This window comes from Carlito syrichta, unplaced genomic scaffold, assembly GCF_000164805.1.
Source record: "Carlito syrichta isolate Samal-C Ts95f unplaced genomic scaffold, Tarsius_syrichta-2.0.1 Scaffold314063, whole genome shotgun sequence".
NCBI lineage: Eukaryota > Metazoa > Chordata > Mammalia > Primates > Tarsiidae > Carlito > Carlito syrichta.
In genome coordinates this window covers 885,631-894,635 of record NW_007258159.1, presented here as the reverse complement: position 1 = coordinate 894,635, position 9,005 = coordinate 885,631, and positions in this window count along the sequence as shown.

The window sequence follows — 9,005 nt, the reverse complement described above, 5'->3', positions numbered from 1 at the left end:
AAAAAAAAAAATACTATTTTACATTTGTGCAGGAAAGGGGCAGACTGCTCTGTTGCACTGGGCTGGCACAGAGTCTGGCAGGTTGACTGCAGCAAGACAGTGAGCAGCACTGCCCCATGCCCTTGGAACAGGTCCCACCAACTGCCTCCCTGGCCTCCCTCCTGTCTATGAGGAGCCATCAAGCCCCGTTTTGGACACGGCTGCTGTTCCAAATGGATTATTGCAAATGATTTAATCACCCACATTAGCACTCCCTGGCTCCTGCGTGGGAGCCCTGCAGCCACTCTGCTCACGCCAGCCCTGATGGAAGCTTCCCTGCTACATGCCCAGGCTACCCATAGGGGGTTGGGGGTGTGTCCAAAGGGCTGTGTCTGCCCCCCGGGTGGGAGGGCACAAAGGATCCACTGGGGTGTGGGAAGAAAGTATCAGAGCTTCCAACTCTGTTTTGTTCTTCATCTTATCCTTTAAAAATTACTGGCTGGTGCTGTGGCTCACATCTACAAGCCCAGTACATTGGGAGGCCGAGGTGGGAGGATTGCTTGAGCCCAGGAATTCGAGACCAGCCTATGCATGGTCTCATATGGTGAGATCTCTTCTCTATTAAAAAAAAAACTACTATTTTACATGCTTTGTAACACGGATAACATATTAGCACAGAAATAATGCACATAATTTATAAATGAATTCATGTTGATATGTATTGGGGTGTGCTTACATTTTTTTACAGATAGGAGTGAGCTGTTACAAGTGCTGCCTACTACTGCAGATGGGAATAACGGACAAGTCTATGGAACACATGTCAAGCTCAGTGCCCAGTGCTTGTTTACTTCTCACAACAGCCCATTTTACAGATAAGAAAACTGAAACACAGAGAGGTTAAATAACTTGCCCAAGGCCACTCAGCCTGAAAGATGCAAGGCTGAGATATGCCTCCAGTGGTCTGGCTTGGAATCCATGATTCCCCTCTGATAAGATCGGTGTCCCTGGGCAGGACATGGGGATTCTAGATTATCAAGTTCATCCTTCATTTCTGACAGGACGTCCCTAGGTCACGCAAGATTTGTGGCCAGAGTCCCAAAGGAGCACCCTCAGCCCCCAGCCCTGGCCCATGTCTGCCCCCCCACACAGCACCCCCTTGCCCATGCGATCTGTCTTGTCCCCATCACCTCCTGGCAATGTCAGCAGCTAACTTTCATTTCTCCTCTGGGAAAATGGAGAACAGATGATAGACTTGGTTGACTGGGGCAGGGAGGGCTGACTGGTGGCTGGGATTCTGTCCTCTTAGAAAACGTCCAAGTGGAGGGGAGGGGAAGGAAGAGGAAGCCAATGAGAAAGAAAGCATCCAGGAGGGAGTCTTGGGAGGGGAGGCACTGAGAAGGGGGCCACGGAACTGCAGGAGGTGACAGGAAGAGGCATGGAGAGCAGCAAAGGGCCCTCAGAGTGGATCAGATGGGAGGGAGCCCTGTAAGCTGCATCTAGTAGTCTGGGGTCCTCACCCCAAATCTGAGAGCTGAAGTGGCCAGGGCTGCAGGGCTCATGCACCCTCCAGAAAGCACAAGCAGCAGCCAGGTGGGGCTCTTGGGGCTTCTGAGAAGAGTTGATGGTCGTCAAAGAGGTGAGCTCAGCCTCAGGAAGCTTCCCAGGCTTTAAGTTTCCCAAGACATAATGACCCTCTTGGTCACAGGTGAGTAGGGAGGCTGGTGCCCTTGACCCTCTGTCTGGAATCTGAATCAGCACTGGGGTCTGGTGTAAGATGGGTAATCCTGTGCCTCCATAATGGATGCAGCAGAGATCAGCATCTCCTGATCACTCACCAAGGGGGGTTATGCTCAGAGCTAGGTGCTTTTCACCTTGTGAAGTCTTCCCAGACTATGGGGTACTGCAATATTTTGAATGTGTCCCCCTAGAAAAATGTGTTGGAAACTTAATCTCCAATGCAACAGTGTTGAGAGTTGATTAGGGCACAAGGGCTCCGCCCTAATCAATAGATACATGTCATTATTGCAGGACAGGGTTGGTTATCTTGGGAGTGGATTCCTTTAAAACAAAAGGATAGGTTTGGTCCCCTTTGTGCCCCCCACAACTCCACATTGAGCCCTGACCCTGGTCATACACTGAGCCCTGACTCTGATCACACACTAAACCCTAACCTCCACTCCATGTGCAGACACTTTCTCAGCCTTCACCATGGGATGACACAGCAAGGAGGCCCTCATCAGATACCAACACCTTGATCTTGACCTTCCCAGTCTCCAGAACCATGAGCCAAGAAATAGCTCTTCATTACAATTTACCCAGTCTCAAGTATTTTGTTACACCACACAAAATAGACTAAGGCAGGTGCATAATGCACTTATGCTCATTTCCAGGTGAGCAACTCAAGTTTTAGAGGCTCAGGACACTGCCCGAGGTGAAAGTGGGAAAGTGGTGAGCCAGGATTTGAACCTAGACTGTCTTACTCCACAGCCCTTTCTCCTAAGGCTTATCTTTCCTTGTTCCCAGCTGATGACCCCTGTCATCTTGCTCTAAGGGGAAGCTGAGGCCCTGCAAACATTAGTTTCAGACGGCAGGTCTAGGCTGAACTCTGATTGTATGCACAGACTGAGCTATGACCTTTGTCACACACTGAGCCCTGACCCTGGTCACACACTGAGCCCTGACCCTGGTCACACTGAGTCCTGACTCTGATCACACACTGGGCTCTGATCATGGTCATACACTGAGCCCTGATCCTAGTCATACACTGAACTCCAACTCTAGTCACACACTGAGCCCGAATGCTAATCATACACTGAGCCCTGACCAGGTTGAGCCCTGACCCTGGTCACACACTGAGTCCTGATCCTTGTCACGCACTGATCCCTGACCCTAGTCACACACTGAGCCCTGATCCTGGTCACACAATGAGCCCTGATCCTTGTCACACACTGAGCCCTGATCCTTGTCACACACTGAGCCCTGATCCTAGTCACACACAGAGTTCTCTTGGAAGTCTACATTTAGCATAAAGGCCAGCACGACCGTTTGTTGAGCAGATAGGTGCTGCTGGACTCCTGTAAAACATGCTCAGACCACGACCTCCTCAGGAAGGATTTGGGAAGGTTACACCATGTGGGATGCTCATGAGAAATACAGGGAGGTTGCTTTGGAGGCTCAGAGTCCAGATGCGCCTCTTCTAGAGGTCAAGCTCTGGGCCTTGGAAGACAGACTCTGGGAGGCACACTGGGCAGGCATCTGGCAGCTTGGATAGCCAGGGTGAGATAGCTCTGTTGAAGTCTGAGGCTTCTGGGGGCGCCGTGGCTGGCAGAGCATGGGCTTGGGCAGGGAGAGCCCTCCCCAGAACGGCCCACCTGAAAACTACTCCCTCCACCATGGGTTGAGGGGCATCCTGGGGGTGTCAGCTCCCTTGCACGCCCAACCTGCATCGACTCACGGGTCAAGCAGCCTTCCCTGATATGGGATGGGGACCTGAGGCAGAAAGCCCCACTACTCCAGGGTCTAGCATGCTAGATCAGGGAGAGAAGAAGCCGTCCTCAGAGCCTCCCCAGGAACTCCAGGCAGGTCTAGCAAGAGAGACACCCTCTTCCTCCTCCCAGTCACCCTCCTCCTCGTCCCCTCCAGGGAAGGCCAAGTCCATTCTCCAGGATCAGCGCTAGCCCGAGCCCTTCCCAAGAGGATCCAAATCACTCACAGCAGGAGGCTCACTCCTTCAGTGTGGACTTCCTCAGGGCCCTCCAGCAACCTCCAGGAGGCAGCAGGCAGGGGTGGCATCTCCTATTTTCCAGACGAGGCATCTTGATTCCAGAGAGGGAAAGGAGCCCCTCCCTGGTCCCTCCACACCTCTCTAGGAAGCCTCCCCGGCACCCCAGGTCCTCTCAGAGCACCCCATCCTCCTCTTTCCTGACATCGAGACAGGAGGTTCTTTCACAAGGTCATATTCTGTCTTCACACCTGGCAGACCCATGTGTTGGAGAAAATGCCAGAATGGATGCGTAGAGCAGAGTACTCATCACTACGTGGCCAGCTTCCTGCATGGACAAGGTCCGTGTCAACACCTCAGTTCCATCAGAATGGTTTCTTCATCCCTCCCTGGCGGCTTGGCCTCAATTCTTGCCTCTCCCTCCATTGCGGAGATCAAGCCCAACCCAGCTGGTGTGAATGGGGCTGTTACACTGCTGTGTGACCTGGGCAAGTCACTTTCCTCTCTGTGCAGTTCCCTCAGGGGTTTGCTGCAGGGATTGTATGCAGCAGTGCCCAGGACGCAGTTAATACGTGAGTGGAATCTCCCAAAGCGCCTAGTACCGTGCCTGGTACTTAGTAGGTGGTCAGTGTGGAAGGGTTGCAGTTTCATCATCTGCCTAAACCCTCTCTATCCTCCAACTGGCAAGAGGTGAACTTGCCTGGCCAGGGGAATCTCGACACCTCAATCCCTTGTCCCAGATGAGTCTGCAGACTTCCCACCCCCTGCCAGCTTGTTCCAGCCATTTTTCTGCTCCGCCTACCCCTCTGCTCTGGTGTTTATTGGTTTAATGAGCAAAATACAATTAAAGCAAAATGGTTTCCCATCAAACCCCGACCACTTCCCTCTTCCCACCCCACCCCAGCATCGCTGGGCCCATTCACTCCCTCCCTCAGGGACCATGGCATTTAATTTCAGGAAATAATTCCCTGAACAACTCCACTGGGGCATCCCACATACACCCAGAGAACCTTTGGGAGGCAGGAGGGGGTTTTGTTGGACAGGAAGCCCCCAGAATTGGGGTCAGAGCTCAGGGAGAACAGGACTCCATAGTCATGAAGCTGCCGTGGTGCAGCTCACTGTCTTGCGAGAAGGGCCCTAGGGACCACCAGCATGAGAGCCTGTTAAGAAGCAGGGAAGGACAGCCCTCTCCAGAACGGCCCACCTGAAGCGGGAGGACTGAGTCACTGCACAGTGGCTTTCTGCCATGGGTTGAGGGGTGTCCTGGGGTGTCAGTTCCCCTGCATGCCCAGTCAACTCACAGGTCAGTGGCTTTCCCTGACGTGGAGAATGGGGGCATGAGGCAGAAAGTGACTCGTCTCAGGGACGTACTTGTAGGGGGCACTGCCAGCACCGAGTGAATCCAAGTTCATCCAGAACTGTCCACCATAGCTGCAGCTGAAGCCAGCAGTGGGCAGAGCAGATGGGGTCCCTCCCACTTGGGTTCCTGTGACTTCTTTCTGTTGGAGACCCTGCAAGAGTGAGGGTCGCCGGGTGCAGTGGCTCACACCTGTCATCCCAGCACATTGGGAGGCAAAGGCAAGAGGATTGCCTGAGTCCAGGGTTCGAGACCAGCTTGGGCAACTTGGCGAGACCTCGTCTCTACAATAAATAAAAAATAATTAACTGGACATGGTGGCACATGCATGTGATTCCAGCTCCTTGGAAGGCTGAGGCAGAAGGATCAGAACTGGTTGAGGTTGAGGGTCACAGCCTCCTTCAATGGGAACCTCGCCTCATTCTGTGGGTCACTCATCTGATCCACAAACATTTCTCGAGGCATGCTAAGTGCAGGGCCCCATGTTGGGCCCTGGAGTCAGGGAGGTGATTCAGGCTCAGATCCTTCCCTCAGGACTTCCCAGTCTGAGGGAGGAGGCAGAGCACACCTAAGGGGTGCCACAGAGGTGGGAGTCCGCTTGGATGAGTCAGGGAAGGCTTCACAGGGGAGCTGGTGTTTGACTTGGACCTTGAAGGGTGAGTAGGTACTCACCAAGCTAAGAAGTAGGGAAGGACTGTCTGGGTTGGGCCTGCCCACAGCACACCCCAGGAGCAAGCAGCAGATCACCCCAAAGCCACATCCACCCAAGAGCTCCCGCCCATCTCTGTCTGCTGCCCTGCCCCAGCCTGGTGAGACCTGGGGACTCCGAGATTCCATACCCATTAGGCTGCCAGCCACCAACTCAGGTTCTGCCTATGCCTGTACCTCCTGGGCCCTGGACCTCTGCCAGTGCCAAGCCCCATGCCCCTCACTTCCCAAGCTTTCCTGATGCCACCTTGTGGCTCATCAGGTCTCCAAGGCCACCAGCCCCATGGACCCAGGGGAAAGCCAGAGCCCTGGGACATACATGCCAGGACTTGGATCCTGGCACCACGGTTGTGATATCCAGGGCCAACTGTCACTCTCTGAGCTCGTTTCCATGGGCCAAGCAGTAAGGGGACATGAGATAAGGAAGATGCATGGAGCCCTTCCTGCAGACCAGCAGGGGGTGGGAGGGGCAAACACTATCAGCTTCCCTGCCATCGAGTCAATATTTGCATGTGGTGATTTAGAAAGGGCAAGTGTTTGGCTCAGAGTCCTGCACCTACCCAATGCGCTGGGGCTTGCCAGGGCTGCTGGGACTCCAGGTTGGAACACAGGACTGGACACTAGGAGGTTACATTGGAAAGGACCTCAGAGGCCCTGTCCCTATCCCCAGGACTTCCTACAGCTGGCAATTTCCCCTTCCAGCACCTCCCAAGCTCTATCATTAGCATGAGAACAGGGCACTGGCTGGGATCAGAGGGTCCAACGGAATTTGTATTCCAAAGAGCTTCCTCTATGCTCCCAAAGCCATCTCTGCCCAGAGACCGCTGCGGGTGGGCAGGGAAGAGACGCACCCACCAGAGGGGGGCCCACCTTGTGCTCCTGACCCTCACCTTGAGAGCGCGCAGGAGGGCTACCCTCCAAAAACCAGCCCACGGTATTCCTGCCTTCCTCTTAGTAACTCCCCCCATCCTGCAGTGAACGTCAGCTGTGTGTTGGGGGGGCTTGCTGTTTCATCTGAAAAAAGCATATTCTGTATAATAATTGCTTTGATTTGTTTTTTGGCTCAACCTTTTATTTCTTTGACATTTTAAATCCTGTACTATTAAAGGGAGGAGTCTGAAGCTTGTGTGCTTATCAGCAGGGAGCCTGGGATTTGAAAAGGTTGAGGAACTTGCCCAACGGGATTAATAATAATAACCATCATAATAGCTCACTGCTAGAGCGCTTGCCCCATGCCAGGTATTATCCTAAGCATTTTACATACATTATCTACAACCTCAAAACACCCTTACAAACACCATTTTACAGGTAAGGCAACTAGGGCCGAGAAGAGTAGAGTGACTTGTCCAGGAACATAAAACCAGCACAGACTGCAGTGCAGAGCGGCTGCTTCTCTGGACAGAGGTAGCACTGATGGGGGAGATTTGGCCATGATGGGGTTGAGCTACTTGTCCAGGCAAAAGTACTTCCCTCAGACCCCCTCCACCACTTCCCAGGCCCCCTGTCTGGGAGGACAGGCGGGCATCCAAGCTAATCAACCGGCGAGATGGTTGGGTGCAGTGGCTCACGCCTGTAATCTCAGCATTTTGAGATGCCGAGACAGGAGGATCATTTGAGCTCAGGAGTTCCAGACTAGCCTGGGCAATATCACGAGACCTTGTCTCTACAAAAAATTTTTAAAATAGCTGGTGTGGTGGCTCATGCCTGTAGTCCCAGCTACTCGGGAGGTTGAGGCAGAAGGACCACCTGAGCCCAGGAAGTAGAGGCTGCAGTAAACTGTGATCATGCCACTGCATTCCAGCCTGGGAAACAGAGTGAGAACCCAACTCAAAAAAATATAAATAGATAAATCCCATGAGCCTCGTGTGCAACTGTGAAACTCAGAGCCCTCTGAGCCCTCAGTTTCTCTGTTGGGCTGGGAGTTGGGAAGGGCAGGGGAGTTGGGGAGCAGGAAGATAAGACACCCCAGTTCTATGAACAGCACCCCATGCCACCCACAAGAAAGCACCCATAATCCCAAGTCTGCCCTGCAACAATATCTTGACTGGTTTGCCCGGCTTGTCTCCCCTATTCCGTGTCACTGTTGCCCAGACACACTTGCCACCTCCCCTTTTCCTCTTCCTCCTCCTCTTCACCTCTCCAAGCCCATAGAGAGCCACAAACACACCAAGCACTTCAGCTGCTCTGCAATGGATGGAAGAAAGTACCCAAGCACAACCATGTTTCTAATCATATCCCCCAGCCATGCTCCTGGGGATGGAGGCCTATGCCCCAACCCCACTGGCTCCCCTCTCTGAAATGTATCCTTTCTTTCTCATTCCAGCAGGAATTTCAGGTTTCATACAAACCAGAAGCCCTAATGTCTGACTTTGTCACTTCCTTATCCAAACTGTCCCAGGACCCCAGTGCAGGGTGGGAGATTCTGACCATTCCTTCTTCTTGGGTCGCGGCACTTGGCATGACCCGAACAGGAAGTGCTCGTGGGATTTCCAGCCCATGGCAGAGAGAATCCAAAGTGATCCTGTGATCTGAGCATCACACAGATGCCGGCTAGGATGCAGTGTGTTGCTCCATGGGTTCTTGATTTCGCCACAGAAAAGAATTTCAGAGTGAATCCAAAGTATAGCGTAAGAACAAATTCATCAGAAAGAAAAAGGCATGATCAAGGAAATGTGGGTGCCTTGAGAGAAAGGGTACATGCTTGCCTTTGACAAGAAGCTTTGTATAATTTCACAACGATGATCAAGCAAACCATGAGCTAAGAGGGGTGGGGTGCAGGTGTGGGGTCACAAGTTTTGATTACCATCTCTCCACCTTCTAAGGTCACAAGGACCTTCTACATAATGAAAGCAATTGCCTAACTAGATTGGGCTTTTCTGGACCATCATGTCTGTGTTTTGGGTGCCTCCCTATTGTTGCTGTAATTTCCTGCACTAGTAGATCCACATTCTAGCTAGCAAGGTGGTTAGGTCTGGTGTGTCTGATCAGTGAAGTGAAGGTCGTATACTGATAAGAAAGATGCCTGGACACTTACCCTGTTTTAATTATACCTGCCTGCAAGAAACCTTTCTGTCTTTGGCTAACCTGCCTCAACACAAAGGCAAGTCACTTTACCGCAGACTCGGGTGTGGGTGCGGGGTCTGAACCACAAAGAGATTGGAGGTGGGGTTGGGGGAGGGCTGGGAATTGGGGCGGGGAGTGGGGGGGGGTCATGGGGAGTAGCAACCTCCCCAGGTGTTT